The sequence below is a fragment of the Hemiscyllium ocellatum genome, chromosome 13 (genome assembly GCF_020745735.1).
Source record: "Hemiscyllium ocellatum isolate sHemOce1 chromosome 13, sHemOce1.pat.X.cur, whole genome shotgun sequence".
Lineage (NCBI taxonomy): Eukaryota > Metazoa > Chordata > Chondrichthyes > Orectolobiformes > Hemiscylliidae > Hemiscyllium > Hemiscyllium ocellatum.
In genome coordinates this window covers 43,853,463-43,871,572 of record NC_083413.1, presented here as the reverse complement: position 1 = coordinate 43,871,572, position 18,110 = coordinate 43,853,463, and positions in this window count along the sequence as shown.

The following is an 18,110-nucleotide window of genomic DNA, read 5'->3' as shown; positions in this document are numbered from 1 at the left end:
ACAGCTATTACAGGTTAAATAAAATGGGTATCGAGAGCACCTTTTGAAGAATATGCCACCTTTAGGACATAACATGTAAGAAAACAGCTTCTAGTTGAACAAAAGAGGAAAGACTTTGAAACAAAGGGTGATATTCGCTCATTTAAATAAAACTTCAGGACGCATTCCTTTTCTGTGTGGTGTTTCTATGGTCAATAATGTACAACATATTAAATTTGCAAACTTTAAATATTCCTGGTATTGTTTTGTGAAAACTATCCCTTTCAATTTCATTCTTTATTAAATATCAACTAATCTACCACACATAGTTTATTTGTACTGTTTGACTAAACATCACCTTTCCCATTTTTCTGCTCCACCCTCCTCTCTGACCTATCACTTTCTCCCTCACCTTCAAATAACTATCGCTTTTCCAGCTACCTTCCCCCCAACCCCACCGCCCTTTCCATTTATCTCTCAGCCCCCTGGCACACAAGCCTCATTCCTGATGAAGGGCTTATGTCTGAAATGTCGATTCTCCTGCTTCTTGGATGCTGCCTGACCTGCTGTGCTTTTCCGCACCACACTCTCGACTCTGATCTCCAGCATCTGCAGTCCTCACTTTCTCCTAATGGATATTTTAATCAATAATATCGCAATAAACTGACCATTCAGTTCAGAATGATCTGAACTGTTCACAGTAACATTTATATTGTTGTTTTAGCCATAAAAAAGGAGCTGAAAATGTGTTGCTGGTCAAAGCACAGCAGGCCAGGCAGCATCTCAGGAATAGGGAATTCGACGTTTCGAGCATAAGCCCTTCATCAGGAATCCTGATGAAGGGCTTATGTTCGAAACGTCGAATTCCCTATTCCTGAGATGCTGCCTGGCCTGCTGTGCTTTGACCAGCAACACATTTTCAGCTGTGATCTCCAGCATCTGCAGACCTCATTTTTTACTCTTAGCCATAAAAAAGGACACAAGACTGTTTCATGCAGAAGATTTGGAACACACAAATCATTTTCTGATCTCTCCAGCAATTTTAAAGTCATGTTGTTTCCTTCCAGTTAATACTGTATATAAATTTAACTTTTCCTCTCACAAATGCATATCCCAATGATAACAACCTTTGAAGAAAACTAACCTGAAGACTATCTTTAAAAAGTCTTTCAGCTACTTGATGTTTACATGCCTTATGACATTTCAAGTGATATTTAAACACATAAGGTTAATTGAAATGAGTAATAAGAATTTGAGTTGAATACTGTGATCATCATTTTCATAACCACAGGATGAGTTCTCTGGGCAGATATTTAAATTACCATAAGAAATAGGAGCAGAAGTAGACCGCATGGTTCCTTGACCTTGCGCTACCATCCAATACAATGTACTTTCCCAACTGCTCCCCTTTATTTCACTGATTCCACGAGAAGACAAAGTCTATTGATCACAGTCCTTAAATGCACTCAATGATGGGGAAATTTCTCCTCATCTCAGTCTTTAATGATCGACTTCTTCTCCTGAGAGTGAGGTACCCATGTCTGAGATTTCCCAGCTAGGGAAATGACTTCTCAGTGTCTATTCTATAAAGTCCTTTCAGATCCTGAATATTTAAATTTGATCACCAGTCATTTATCTAAACCCTGAAGAATATTGGCCTAGTTGGGCCATAGGGTGATATGGTGGCTCAGTGGTTAGCACTGTTGCCTCACAGTCCCAGGTTCAATTACAGCCTTGGGTGACTGTGTGGAGTTTGCACATTCTCCCAGTGTCTGTATGGGTTTCCTCCAGGTGTTCCAGTTTCCTTCCACAGTCCAAACCTGTGCAGGTCAGGTGAATTGGCCATGCTAAATTGCCCATAGCATTAGATGTCAGAGGGAAATGGGTCTGGGTGGGTTACTCTTCAGAGGGTTATGTGGACTTGTTGGGCTGAAGGGCCTGTTTCCATACTGTAGGGAATCTAATAGATGTATTCCTGCTATATTAAAAATGGAACTTCTGAATGGAATTCATCATTTTATCTGAGTGTGACAGTAATCACTTAAGCTGTGTTCTTCTCAAATAATAAGGTAACAGCAGCTGGAGTATTTCACATGACCTGTGGAGGCTGCCCTGCCATTCAGTATCATCATGGCAGTATATTCAAATTAAATTCCAACATCCTGCTTGCTCCTTATATCCCTTGATTCCCTGAGAAACCAAAATTGGGATTTACAATAAAAGTTACTCACAATTCCTTCTATCAAAATGTCAAGGCAAAACTAGGTTCATTCAGTGAGTTAAGGGCATTAAATGTTTTTGCAGATTGATTTTGCCATAATGTTGATGCAATATAGTTGCCCTAAGTATTCAGTTAAGTTCAACTTTCTCCCCAATACAGAAAATTGCAGAAAATCAAAGCACCTAAGACCCTTTATCTTCACCTGTACTTTCCTATGACTGCCTTGTTTTTTTTTCCCAAATCAGTCTGGCATTTTTCTGCAGCATAACAGATGCATTTTATTATTGCTGACTAATTAAGCTGTGCATTATTCAAGAAGTTTTTTAATTTTAATTTTCAAGTTAGAAGGCACAAAATGAATTCCCTCTAAGTCAGTGTGGCTGCTCTCAGAACATAATTTTAAAATGTAAATCAATACGATTTTTGAAACATACTCGAGAATGAACTTCAAGATAAAAGGATCCTTATTTTCCATATTTGGCATTTTAAAAATCTCTTTCCCTTTCTGAAACAATTTTGCCTCTCCAATAATATTGGATTTCCAATTAGATTGATGAGCGAGACTGTGTACTGAGGAACTGGTCAACTTATTGATCTGAACATGAATTTCACCGTAAAGTTAAAACTGGAATGGAAAACAGGAATAATGTGCTGCCCATAACTCTCATCCAATGGTAGACATTTTCAGAAGAAATGGTTGTTTTAACCTTCCATGAGGTTGTGTTATTTTGAAAGACTTTTTGTTCTACATCGATGGCTTTACATTTACACTTTTGACGGGAATCCCACTGTCCTTTGTGCTTTACTGTTGGACAGCTAATTATATTATGTCCCCTTTCTTACTAATCCAGCAGTTAAAAGTGCTGTTTTAAATACTTTAGTCTTGGAAGATCTCCCTTTTTCCATTAGACATTTCTTAAAATGACAGAAATACTAAAATAGTCTAACATTTATTGTACTCTCAAACAATTCTACCGTTACCATGCACTGGTCATGATCTCTTCGGTTGTATATCCAATTATGGACTTTTTTTATTGTTTATAAAGACAAATGTCTTAATTATATTTGAAGCATTAGATAATAGAATTGTACAAATATTTCTCATGTCGCCCTGTTCAATTAGTGAAGCTATGAGTTGTCTAACGAATAAATTCTGTACCTACTGAAACCGGTGATTTCCCATGTGCTCCAGATATTAATTAGATGACAGGATCCCGATTGAAAAGTTGCACATCAAATGTGCATTTTTTTTCAGACATAAATTTCCCAACTTTTATTGCACTTTAGTAGAAGTGGGCCCTTGAGGTGACTGGAGACATTCTGTGAACCTCTCACTATCGTATTTCCCACACCTAAAACTGCAGTCACCGGTGAACATATTTGTGCCATTATCTAAAGGTGTTATTCAATCACAATACATAATGCCAGAGGGATGTAATTGAGGGAAGTATTTGAAGTACTTAGTTTTCCATTGGTGAGCTGATTTGCCTGTAGCATGCAGAGTAATTTAGACATTCTGTCCATCATAAGATCAGGAGTGTGAATGTTCACCGATACTTAAACAATGTTTAGTTCCATTTGCAATCTTCCAATAAGAGAACTATCCATTCCCATATTCTGCAGATCTTATTGGACAGGCTTGTGTTAATAAATGGTGTGTAACATTAATATCACTCAAAAGACCAACAAAAGGGAATTTAATTACTACCATTTGGCATTCAATAGCATCGTCATCAGCCCATACTATCAATATCCTAAGAAAATACTTACTAAAGACCCAAAACTTAACCAAAACAGCCACATAAATACTATGGCTACAAGAACAAGGCAGAGGCTGGGAATGTTTCAGTGAGTGACTCACCTCTTGACTCTCCATAGCCTTTCCAGAATCCACAAATAGCATGATGGAGTACTCTCCACTTGCCTGAATGTATGCAGCTATATTAGTACTCAGGAACCTTCACAACAAAAGGCGACACAGTGTCTCAGTGGTTAGCACTGCTACCTCTCAGTACCAGGAACCTGAGTTCAATTCCAGCCTCAGGCAGACTGTCTGTGTGGAGTTTGCACATTCTTCCTCTGCGTGTGTTTCCCTTGGGTGCTCTGGTTTCCTCCCACAGTCCAAAGAAATGCAGGTTAGGTGAATTGGCCATGATAAAATGTCCACAGTGTTCAAGGATGTGTAGGTTAGGTGCATTAGACAGGGGAAATGTAAAAGTAGTAGGGGAATGGACCTGGTTGGGATGCTTTTCAGAGGGCCAGTGTGGACTTGTTGGGCCAAATGGCCTGTTTCCACACTGTAGGGGTTTTTTGATGACAACATCCAGGATGAAGCAGCCCACTTGAGTGGCATCCATCATGTTTTGTAAACAGTTATTCCCTCAGCCCCTAACATCTTATGACCTAATAGTGTACCATCGACAAGAGGCACTTCAGTGACATGTCAAATCTTCTTTGACAGTATCACCCAAACTTGTCAGTGCAGCCATTTAAAATGGCAATGGAACATCATAATCAGCAAATTGTACAAGCACACAGCATCCTGAATTGGAAATTAATTGCCATTTCTTCAGCATTGGGTCAAAACCCTGGAATCACTTCCCCCTGCACTGTGAGATTACCTCTCCACATGGATTGCAACGGTTCACCACCATCATTTTTTTCAAGGGCAGTCAAGAAGTAGTAATAAATGCTGGCCTCACGAGTAATACTCATGACCCAGAAATTATTTTTTTAAAAAGAAGTCATGTAGCGCTTTACTGTTTTATATTGAATCATTACACCAATCTCAGAGGAGAGAAACTAAATTGTTTGGATGCACAACAAAGTTGCGCTACCCAGAAGGTGTGTTTTTTTCAATATTATTGACAATAATGGCAATATTCAAAGAAGGTGGATGGAGGGGAAAAAAATTGAAATATTTGTGAAAATGCAGGAATCATCTAATCTGATACGATTTATTATGGAAGTATCCCAAATATGGCAGTATGGTACCAGCGTAAAAACATCCCAAAATTTGAGGTTCACCCATTTTGTTATGAAGTAAAATTAACAAAAATATAATCATAGTTTAGGAAACTGAAATCAGACAAGGCACTTGTGGAATATAAAGAGAGCAGAAATAAACTTTAACAAGGAATTGGGAGGGCTAAAAGGGACCATGAAAAGTTTTTCTCAAGTAGGATTAGGGATAATCACCAGGCGTTCTCCACATGTCTCAGAAGCAAGAGGGTAGCTTGGGAAAGGGTAGGTCCATGTAGTGTTTACTAAAAAATTATATCTTCAAACCAGACCATTATGGGTTATTCATTAAAGGTTATTTGGACATGACATGAGCAATAGAAGTAAAGTGGACAAGCATATGAAAAACAGGCTTGGTATGTCAATGTCCCTACAACCCCCCCAGTTGGGAGCCTGAGTTCAAGTCTCACCTGTTCCAGAGGCATATGATAACATCACTGAACAGGTTGATTAGAAAAAATCTAAATTGCCATCATAGGGCACTTGTGTTGCAGTGATACTGTTTGAGCTAAGAGATCTGAATTTAAGTCCCGCCTGTTCTGGCGGTGTAATGACATTTCTGAACAGGTTGATTAGGAAATATAAATAATCCCCAGCATGAGGCCTAAGTCCCAATCTAACCTGCTTCAAAGGCTTATCATAACAGGTTGATTAACTATACCTATAACTCCCATTTTGTAGGACTGTTATGGCACTGTAGTAGTGTACCTACCTCTGACTCAGGAGGCTCAGTTCAAGTCCCACCATTTCAAATAAAAAGAGAAAATAAACAGGCCTGGTATAAAAAATAAGCCTAGTTTGGCTGAAGGGAAATGCATAATCTTGCTTTGGAGATGCCGGTGTTGGACTGGAGTGTACAAAGTTAAAATCACACAATACCAGGTTATAATCCAACAAGTTTATTTGGAAGCACTTGCTTTCGGAACGCTGCTCCTTTATCAGGTGGTTGTGGAATATAAGATTGTAAGACACCAAATTTATAGCAAAAGTTTACAGTGTGATGTAACTGAAATTATATATTGAAAAAGACCTGGATTGTTTGTTAAGTCTCTCATTTTTTAGAATGAACATATTGGTTTTAGTTCTTTCATATGCAAATTGCACAACTTTTTAAAAATTCATTCTCAAGTGAACTTTAACAATTGGTGTCATGTTGGCCCAGATAATGCATTTAAGGTGTGAGGTCCCCTATGTGAGACTGCCTGTGCCACAATGTTCAGACTAATTCCAATCTAAAAAATAGATTTACAGAATCTTACATGGATTCATGCAGTTTTTGAGCAAAACAAAATGTAACTCTGCAAGTACAAATTCACCCCACAAGCATATATGTATGTGTGGGCATGTCAGCATGGGCGTGTATGTGTGAGCATATGAGAGAGAGCTTGTGTGTGAGAGTCTGCCAGGGTGTGTGTGTCTGTAGGAGTGTGTGTGTGTTTCTGCATCTATCTATGAATGTGCACCTGTGTGTGTGGTGCAGTGGGGTCACCTGTAGTTTGACATGAACCCATGGTCCCAGTTGAGGTCATCCCCATGGGTACCGAACTTGGCTATCAGCCTCTGCTCAGCCACTTTGTGTTGTTGCCTGTCCCAAAGTCCGCCTTAGAGGAAGGTGACTGAAGGTCCAATGTTGAATGTCCTGGACTGCAGAAGTGTTCTCCAACTGGGAAGGAACACTCCTGTCTGTTGATTGTTGTGCAGTGTCCATTCATCAACTGCTGTAGCCTCTGCTTGGTCTCGCCAATGCTTCAGGGCATCCTTGCCTGCAGTGTATGAGATAGACAATGTTGCCTGAGTCACATGAGTATCTGCCATATACATGGTGGGAGGTGTCCCTATGCATAATGGTGGTATCCATATAGACACTCTGACACATCTTGCAGTGTCTACCGCGACAAGGTTGTATAGTGTTGTCCTGAAAGCTGGGCAGTCTGCTACAAACAATGATCTGTTTGAGGTTTGGTGGTTGTTTAAAGGCAAGAAGTGGAGGCATGGGGAAGATCTTGGCAAGGCGCTCATCCTCATTGATAATGTGTTGCAGGCTGTGAAGAACATGACCTAGTTTTTCGGCTCCTGGAAAGTACTGGACAATGAAGGGAACCATGGTGGTTGCAGCTCGTGTCTGTCTCCTGAGGAGGTCATTATGATTTCTGTGCTGTGGCACGTCAGAACTGGCGGTCGATGAGTTGAGCATCGTACCCTGTTCTTATGAGGGCATCCTTGAGTACTTCCAGATGCCTGTCATGTTCCTCCTTATCTGAACAGATCCTGTGTGTGCGTAGGGCTTGTCCATAGAAGATGGCTGTTTTAATATGTTTTGGGTGGAAGCTGGAGAAGTGTAGCATGGTGAAGTTGTTTGTGGGTTTGCGGTAGAGTGAGGTGCTGAGGTGCCCATTCTTGATGGAGATGCATGTGTCCAAGAATGAGACAGATAGTAGAGGGATGTCCATGGTGAGTTTGGTGGTGGGATGAAACTTGTTGATATCACTATGTAGTTTTTCAGTGACTCCTTGCCATGAGTCCAGAGGAAGAAAATGTCGTCAATATATCTGGTGTATAAAGTTGGTTGGAGGTCCTGTGGAGAAAGGAAATCTTGTTCGAACCTGTGCATGAAAATATTGGCACATTGAGGTACAAATTTGGTCCCCATGGCTGTTTTGTCTGTCTGGATGAAGAACTGATTGTCAAAGGTGAAAACGTTGTGGTTGAGTATAAAGCGGGTGAGATGTAGGATCGTGCTCGGAGATACAACCTGCAAGACATGTCAGAGGGTGGACACGGATCCCACCATTATGCATGGGGACACCTCCCATCATGTACATGGCAGGTACTCATGCGACTCAGCCAACACTGTCTCTCTCATATGCTGCAGGCAAGGATGCCCTGAGGCATGGTCCATTGGTGAGCTCAAACAGAGGCTACGACAACAGATTTATGGACACTACACAACAATCAACAGGCAGGAGTGTTTCCTCCCAGTCAGAGAACACTTCAGCAATCCGGGACATTCGACATTGGACTTTTGGGTGACCGTCCTCCAAGGCAGACATCAGGACAGGCCACAATGCAAAGGGGACTGAGCAGAGGCTGATAGCCAAGTTCAATGCTCATGGGAATGGCCTCGCCTGGGACATTAGGTTCATGTCACACTACATGTGACACACACACACAGACACCGACACACAGACGGAGCCACACATACACTCACTCACAGACCGACGGAGACACGCGCATTCCTACAGACACACAGACAGACACACTCATGCAGACTCTTTCTCATACACAAGCTGTCTCTCATATGCTCACATTCATTTCCACACACACCCTCTCATAGACTTATGCCCCTTTACACTCACACTCACACTCACACTAATACACACACTCTCACACAAGCACTCATACCTCCAACACCACCCCCATCCCCTGCACACTCACCCACATGCACACACATATGTTTGTGAGGTGAATTTATACTTGCAGAATTACATTTTGTTTTGTTCAAAAATTGCATGAATCCATGTAAGATTCTGTAAATCTATTTTTTAGATTAGAATCAGTCTGGACATTGTGGCACAGGCAGTCTCACATAGGGGACCTCACACCTTAAATACATTATCTGGGCCAACATGACACCAATTGATAAAGTTCACTTGAGAATGTAACTTTTAAAAAGTTTTGCGATTTCCATATGAAAGAACTGAAACCAACATGTTCATTCTAAAAGATGAGAGGCATAACAAACAATCCAGGTCTTTTTCAATATATAATTTCAGGTACATCACACTGTAAACTTTTGCTATAAATTTGGTGTCTTATGATCTTATACTCCACAACCACCTGATGAAGGAGCAGTGCTCCAAGAGCTTGTGCTTCTAAATAATCTGTAAGACTATAACCTGGAGTTGTGTGATTTTTAACTATGCATAATCTTGATCACCTGTAGGAACATCCACTTGTGGGGTTTACAATGGGGTCACTTAGACTTCTTTTCCACCTATTTTTGGCAGCTGGAAAAGTACTGTAGTACTATGAAATGATGATACAACACAAAACCAGGATATTATTAATACCGAGGACTATGTCCCACACATAGGACCTTCCCCGTGGAGTGGGCTTACAAGTCGGATTTCCCTGTTAGACTGGGGTTTATGAGAGCAGACTTTCCCCATTGGACTGGGGTTGAGAGACCACGGCAGGGGAAATTGAGCTACAGTTCCACATGCTACCTGTCACCCAGGAGTCCCTGATGGACAGAGGGCTGTGAGACTCACTTGTTGAATATGTTGAAAGTAGCTTTAGCTAATAGATTCTCTCACTAGTTTGCATTTATTTAAAGTAGATTAAGCCAATAAATTTGCTTTATATCAATGCGCTGATTTCTTCTTGTATTTATTTTAATCAGACCTTATAGAAACTTTTAGGCACTTTCCGTTTGACAATGCAGAGTATTCAAGGGCAAAGGACTAAATTGATGTGTAAAGCCAGGGGTAGTGGATAAGGCCCTCAATGAATATTTTGCATTGGTATTCACAAAGAAGAAGGACATTGTTGACAGTAAGATTGGGGATGGGTATAGTGATAGCCTAGGGCAGATTGATATTAAGAAGGAGGATGTGTTGAGTGCCTGGAAAATCAATAAGGTAGATAAGTCCAGGACCTGATGGAATCTATCCCAGGATACTGAAGGTGGCAAGGAAATGATTGTTGGAGCCTTGACAGAGATCTTTGTATCCCCTTTAGCCATAGGCAAAGGCCCAGAAGACCGGGGCCAATATTGTTCCTTTATTTAAGGGCAATAGGGATCATTCCAGGAAATTATAGGTTGATGGGCCTATTTGTAGAGGGACCTTGAGGTGCCAATCCATAGCTCCTTGGAAGTGGCAACACAAGTGGATAAGGTGGTAATAAAGGCATATGGCATTCTTACCTTCGTCAGTCAGGTCATTAAATATAAAAGTTGCTAAGTCATGCTGCAGCAGTAAATGACTTTAGTCAGGCCACATTTGAAGTATTATTTGCAGTTCTGGTCACCATACTTTAGGAAGGATGTAGAGGCTTTACAGAGGGTATGAAAGAGGTTTACTAGGATTTTGCCTGGGTTGGAGTGTTTTAGCTATAAGGAAAGGTTGGACAAACTTAGATTGTTTTTGTTAGAGTGTCAGAGGCTAAGGGGCGACCTAATAGAAGTATATAAAATTATGAGCGGGATGGACAGGGTGGGCTTACGTAGCTAATGCCAGAAATGCTGAATCATGTCTCATTTTTGATGCTGCATAATGGAATTTTGCAAATGTGGGCAGTCAGAACCTTGCTTGTTGTGAACAGCCAAAGGGATATGCTGTTTGATATGATTTAATCGTCTTTGTGATTTATAGCCTAAATACCTAGCATCACATCAGTTCCAAAATTCATAGATCACATTCCTCATTTTTGGGATAGAGTAAATTTTTGGCTTGAAGGTTGGTGGTGAGTGGTAGATTGATCAATTTTAAGGACTAAAAATGGTGGACATGGCCCATTCATGATTTTACAGGCTACACAGCAAGAACTGATCTGATCAGGGTAGCCACAGCATGACTTTGATGTGCTGTATTTCGTATCCAACTTATATGTTGAAGAAATAGCTTGGGCTCAATTTATAATGTTGTCAATTAGGCTAATCTTATGGTGCTAGAACTATAGTAATCCCAACAGATATACTATTGCGTGAGAATAGGTTTGTGTTTGATGGTAATAGAGAAGTCCATGGCTGATTGCTCAACCAAGATATCAAGAAATCATCCTATCAATGAGAGACAGGAAATCTTATCTAAAGTAGTAAAACTTCGTCTGTAACAGTGACACACTTTTCTTCCCTCTATTTTGTAATCACCAACTTTCAAAATTACCTTAGCAGGAATGAATAATAAAATACATACAGTCACTTAAAGCAAAATTGGACAATGAATGTTTACAGTTATTAAGTACTGTGTAATTTAAGACCAGTTTTTTAAAAACATTACTGCTGATGGCACCATTTTCAAAACGAAGTGTGTGTGTGTGTGTGTGTGTGTTACGTATGTGTCTAAGTACTGATTTTAGCAAATGGTGGTTGAAGTGTTTCAAGGAAATTATTTGTAAACACTTTAATATTCAGCTTCTGTCACACTACAACTGGTGCAAAGCCATTCTGGCATGAGGCTAACATTTTGACTGCTTCTGTTTGAGAGAATCCAGTCTGGCACTGCCAAAGTTGCACTGCAAGATTTCTATTAACTCAGCATGAACTTCAAATTGAAGCAATGTAAATTGTTACAAATAACTGGCCTGTTGGAAAATTCCAAAGACTAAAACCAATTATTTTGGCTGATATAAATTAATCCAAATTTCTACTTACATTTAGAAATGTACCCAGTGTAAAACAGTTAGCAGCCAGAAACTTCTATCAACTTCCTATTTTTAACCCAAAATGTGGTGCAAATGGTTTAATGGGTCTTGACATTATTAAAATTCATTCACAGGATGTGCAGAGCATTGGAAAGGCCAGAGTTTGTTGTCCATTGCTTATTGCCCTTGTTCAAGTGGTGATGAGCTGTCGGCTTGAAACCTAAAAGCTCTGCTCGGCCATTCCAGAGGTCATTTAAAAAGCCAACCACATTGCTGTGTCTCTGGTGATATATTGACTAAATTGGTAAGGGATGGCAGATTTCTTTCTGAATTTCATTACAATTGGGGTCTTGTTCATGGCCATCATTATTAATAGTAACTTTTTGTTCCTTTTCTTAACTTAGTATGATGGGAACTGTATTCACATTGCTTTAAATCAGTTGTCTGAATTGCTTATTTTGTTTAAAAAAATGCTTACCATACTATTATTTAATGTTCAAAAAGCAACTTGAATAGGAGGAAGAAAATTAAGAGTGCTTTGGTCTTGCCAATATTAAACAAGTGTCTAAATGAGGCTTTTTTTAAAAAAAGGCAAATTGACAATTTTCTTGTTTGTTTGAAGTGTGGTTAATTTCAATAACATCAGAATAAGTCGTGGGTTTCAACCATAAAGAATGTCATCACTGACAGTTTGAAATCTATTAAGCAGCAATAATGAAGTCAGCATAACCATATTTTAAATTTCCATGTTTAAGAAGAATAAGTTACACTTTATTGAGTAACATGAAATATGTAAAGGTTTTGTGGCTTAGTTAGTAGTGCCCTATCTCTGAATCTGAAGCATTGGGTTTAATCCTGCTTGACAACTTGTTGGTCATGAAGAAATATTCATAATGTGGTTCAACAGAGCGATAGTCAGTTTCCCAATGCTTTCAAATGCCTCTGCTATTCCCCAAAGGAAAAATAAAATGTGCAGGAAGATACAAAACATCAAAGCCTGAAATCTTAAATATGTTTCTCTGTGTGATGAGTGTGTCCTGAATCGAGTATATTTATTTCAGATTTCCATCATCCAAAGTATTTTAAATTTATTTTAACATATTAGTTAAGTTCAAATAAATTTATTTGCAATCAGATTAGAGAAGAAGCAGAGAACTGACAGATTAGTACTGCTACTGGCAATATTTAGCTTCCATGCTCTTAATGAAACAATCATACATTGTAACTGGGGTGTTTGCAACATAATGAAGAGAACCAGATAATCAATATAGCATTGTACACAACAGGGATGTAATTATTTATTTCTGGTAAGAAATTTTTTAGAATAAAAGTAATTGATTCTGCAGTGAGATTAAAGATGATTTGTAGTAAATAATCCTACATTGTTGTTGAAAACGCATGTATAAAATCTATTTAATTTTTAATATTAATATAATTAAGACAGTTATTGTTGGGAATAATGAGGTTTCAAATTTAGATCACATTGAACAAGAGTTGAATCCTACATCTTCCTTATTTATAAATTAGCTGCCTATTGAGATTCTATGTCCCAATTAATATCTTCTTTTCTCCAACTTGCTACAAGCAGTCTCTATGTATGAGAAGTGCTTTTAACCCATTGACTTACCATTACAGATTTGTTTAGGGAATTTATCATTTGATTCTCAGTGGAAATAGGATTATCTTGTGTCTGAACTTGCACCAAGTTTGGTTTACCTACTGTGGCATTTGTGGGAAGAAGAATGCTACTTTTCCTCTTTCCTTTGATTGACTATAAGGGCGCATTTAATTTCTATTTTTTGAGAAGGAGATATTATTGAGTCTTAACAGAAATAAGTTATTGTCTCAACAAGATGTGGATTATTGAATGGTAGTAATCAGGTACAAATTGCATTAGTTCCTTCTACGTTGTTACGAAAGCTATGAGGCAACCTGGGAATATAAGTCTGCACCAGGAGATCTTACCATATTCTACCTTAACCCCACTCTGGCCTGCATGAAATCATCAACATGGATGTAGCTCCATGCAGTCTCCAACATTAGCTCTTTCAGAGCCATTAGTTAATTTGGCAAATATCATCCCTGCCCTCACTTCATGATATTATCTCGCAGTTAAGCAACACCTTGCTTTTAATGTTCTTATGTTTGTCTTCAGGTTCTTCCACAAGCTCATCCTATTTTATTATCATTGTATTCTTCCCCTGCCCTAAAGTGATCTGAAGTACCTGCATGGACGAAGGAGATGGCCTTGTGATATTATTGCTGGGCTATTTATCCAGAAATTTAGCTAATCTTCCAGACACCCTGGATCAAATCCTGCCACAGCAGATGGTGGAATTTGAATTTGATAACAATCTGGAATTAAGAATCTACTGATACCATCAGACCATTGTTGATTGTCAGGAAAATGCATCTGGTTCACTAATGTCCTTTAGTGGAGAAAACTACCATCTTTACCTGGTCTGGCCTGCATGTGGTTAACTCTCAACTGCCCTTTGAAAGGACTTAGCATGCCACATAGTTCAGAGACAACTAAGGATGGGCAATAAATGCTGACTAGTCAGTGTTGCCCATGTTCTATGTGTGAATAATTTTTTTTTAAATCCTCCAATTCTGGCTTCTTGGGCATCCTCAGTTTTAACAACACCAGCACCAGTGGCTATTTCTTCAGTTGTCAAGATATATGTTCTGTAACATTCTTGCCTCTAAGTGATAAGAAAATCTATTTAAAATCCACTGCAGATACTTAAACACAAATAGAAAGCTGACACTCCAGTGCAATAGTGAGGATGTATTGCAAGTCAAAGTTGCCATCTTTTGGATAAAATGTTAAACAAAGGTTCTCTGTTCTCTTTCAGATTGACATAAAAGAACCTGAGACAGTGGGGTGCACAGTGGCTCAGTGGTTAGCACTGCTGCCTCACAGTGCCAGGGACCTGGGTTTGATTCCACCCTCAGGTGACCACCAGTGTAGAGTTTGCACATTCTCCCTGTTTCTGAATGGGTTTTCTCTGAGTGCTCCAGTTTCCTCCCACAATCCAAAGATGTGCAGGTTAGGTGGATTGATGTTCTAAATTGCTCACAGTGTCCAGGGGAGAGTATGTTAGGAGGATTGCCCATGGGAAATGCAAGATTATAGGATGGAGGGGTGGGTCTGGGTGGGATGCACTTTGGAGGGTCGGGTGTGACTCAATGGACTGAATGGCCTGCTTTCACACTCAAAGGATAACAAAGGAGATTCAAAGGATAACATTACTGTTTGTCAGAACTTGCTGTGTACAAATTGTCCAGTTCCAAAACTTCAATTGTGACAATACTTCAAAAACATATTTCTTTGATTCTAGTGTAGTTTTGGGATGTTCTGGGTCTGGAAAAAACTCTATATAATTGTAAATCTTTTTGTGCAAGAATGCATATTTAAACTCTAAGGCAGTGTTTATACTTTACTTATCCTGAGGCCAGAATGTGCAATACACGGGCAAAGCTTTGCTTCTGTTCTGAAAAATGTTAAATGTTTCCAAGGCATGAATTAAGATCTTTGGCTTTCCTACATTGGAAACACCCATCAGTATGCTTCCTCCCCCCTTCAGGCGGTTGTATTTTTTAAATCAGTTTGAAAAGTCAGTTGAGACCACACTGGAGTCAGACACGAGGCAGTGTCAAGACCAAAAAATGGGCGATGACTATCTTCAGATGGCACCCAGAGTCACAATTGTTTTCTTTTTTTTTGCAAAACTGGGGCCAAAACAGGATTGCGAATCTGAGATCACGTTCTGAAGCGGTAGAACTTGTTCATATAATTAATATGGAGTATTTCTGCTGTTTTCGCTTCCTTGCAGTTGCATGTCGTACTTTTTTTTCATCTTGCTTAGGGATTATTTATTTTTAATTGCACAATTTTTTCACTTGAGTTTGTGTTTTACTGCTGTAGTGTGTATATTTGTAAACCCGTAGGTGGCGCAAGAGGCTTGGCCTTGAACCAGCGTTTCCTTTTCATGAACTCACTTCAGGATACAGACAAGAAATAATACATTTGGCAACATATTGGCAATATGCTCCGGATGTAACCTTCTCCCGTGTTCCAGAACTCTTTAGGCTGTAGCCCCTGCCTTATAGCCTGTGGACGAGTTACTAATGGTGACTCACCATGTATCACCTATTACCTTGTAGGATTAGCATATAGATTGCTGAACACAAGTGAAAAGATTATGCGGTGATCGCACATCTCTAGCCGCGAATAAACTACTGGAGCAAGGGTCTCGTGCAATTTCGAAAATAGAAATGTACTTGAAGATTTGTTTTGCTGAAAATATTCGCAGTGATCGCTGTGCCAAATTTTTCACACCCAATTGTTTTAACTTAAACTAATGCAGTATACATGTACCGTCAACTCAACAAAGAATTCAAAGGCCAGTACTTTAGAAGCAATTACTTTGGCTCAGCAGGCTGTTTCCAAACACTCGGGATGTTCAGGACAGTGATCAGAAGTGACTGGAAACGGTAAAATGTCTTGTTATTAAATGCCAGTGCTTGGTGTAATACTTCTCCTTAATCCCGACCTAGTCTAGAGAACTATTGACTGCAGCAAGGAACATAAACGCAACAGTTGACATTTTATTTCATTCTGACGCCGAATAACCGGTTCCTTTCCACTATCTATGTACGATATGTTTAAAATTGCTTGGTAAAATCTCACATAGCAAGTGGCTCAATTATGTTTCAAGTAAATTAGCTGAAAGGAAGAGTTACTTTGATTTCGCTGAAAACCACATATTTTAAATATCCCTGGAGTCCTTTAATCAACAGCTGGTCACTCTAATCCGACTGCACTTCATTCGATCAGAGAATTCGCAGCTACCGAACTATCCGGATGGAAACTTCAGCAGCGGTGATGTGTATGGAAATAAATGTCATTTTCTCAGAATCTTCCGACCCCGATCACATTGACAGTAATCTCCCAGAGCCGCAACTCAATTTTACATTTAACTCATTCATTTCAACTTCCACACACCCCCCCCCCCCCGCACCACCATACACACCCCCCCCCCCCCCCCGCCCCAACGCCGTCGAGAGGTTAGACAATTCGAAAGGTGTAAAGTTTGCTGCTGACAGGTTGTTTCCTTGAGCTTCTGTGTGAAATGCCTCCCCTCCCAGAAGCAAATGACCCGGTGAAATTCACACGTCGCTGCACCACCTCAGACTGTTCGATTCATCAACTTTCAGTTCACCTCCATCTGACTTCAGCTCGGCGAATGGCTAGGTAGGAACAGACCGGCCTACTTGTTGTATGTTGTTTACAGAACACAGCTCTCCCTTACAGAAAGAATGCAATGATTTTTCTTTACCGAATATCAGATAAAGCCTAACAGGTGTTACTCGCACACAAATTTAAACCCGAACATTGCGTGGCAGTGCTGAGATCGGTTGTTTACAAAGTCTCCTTTGTCAGAAATAGTTTTGGTGTGCTCCATTTTCCTGTCATGTAAATAATTGTACATGAGTTGCTGCCGCCTGTAAACTCCCGACTGTTGGGCTTTTGAGTTTGATGTCAGGTTCTGGTGACAGACAGGCCCTCGCGAAAATAAACCAAAAGGAGGCAGAAACAGTCAGGGACTTGCATATTACCTATTATTATAAAGACGGCAGTATTGTAGACAGGGAAACTATGACATGCAGCCTCGGTATGACCGACAGAAGTGAAATTGCTCTAAAGCACTCATGCTTAAAGACTATGTGCCGCAATATTATTCCAAAAGCAAAATGTCAGATTATGAGTTGTAGCAATGTGGTTTGAAATCCTGACACACACTGTACAGGCAAATTACTTATCTACTTAAGGGCTACTTGACAAGCTCCCCAGGTGAAAGAAGCCAGCTTTCAGTGACTCAGAGTTCCTGGTGATGAGTCCTTTCCTGGTTGTTGCTCACCTGTCTGATGCATTCCCAGAATCAGAGAGAAACCGTCGACGCCTGAGTCATCAAAGCACCGGAAATCACAACTTGTTTCTTTTAGTCATTCACCTTGTTTGCATGGTCTGACTTTTTTAGAAATACGTGTGAGAGTAACGTGTCTTTAGTTTAACGTGTGTAAATGATAACCATTTAATTATACATAATACACATAGTAGTTCGTGTGCACTTATTCAATAATAAATTATAAAATAATGCCTTAATAACAATTAGCATAATCTAAAATTATAATCCGGCACATTGTATATTTGTGCGAATAAAACTCAATGACATGAATATACCTGACCGCGATGTATAAGGTACAGTATTAATAATACCAGGACACAGTTTATATACATATGAGGATAATGTTCGAACACTTCCCACCCCCTACCCACCTCCAACTCAATGTAAGAGAATCATTCTAAGTTTTTTTAAAGTTTCAACTGGATGAATCTATGAAAGTTTTCCCAAATAGCACTGTTTCCATTTTCTATTTTAATTCATAAAGAATCTAGCCACAAGACTAAAACATGACATTTCACAGTTCAAGTCGAAATGGAAAAAGCAAGCCT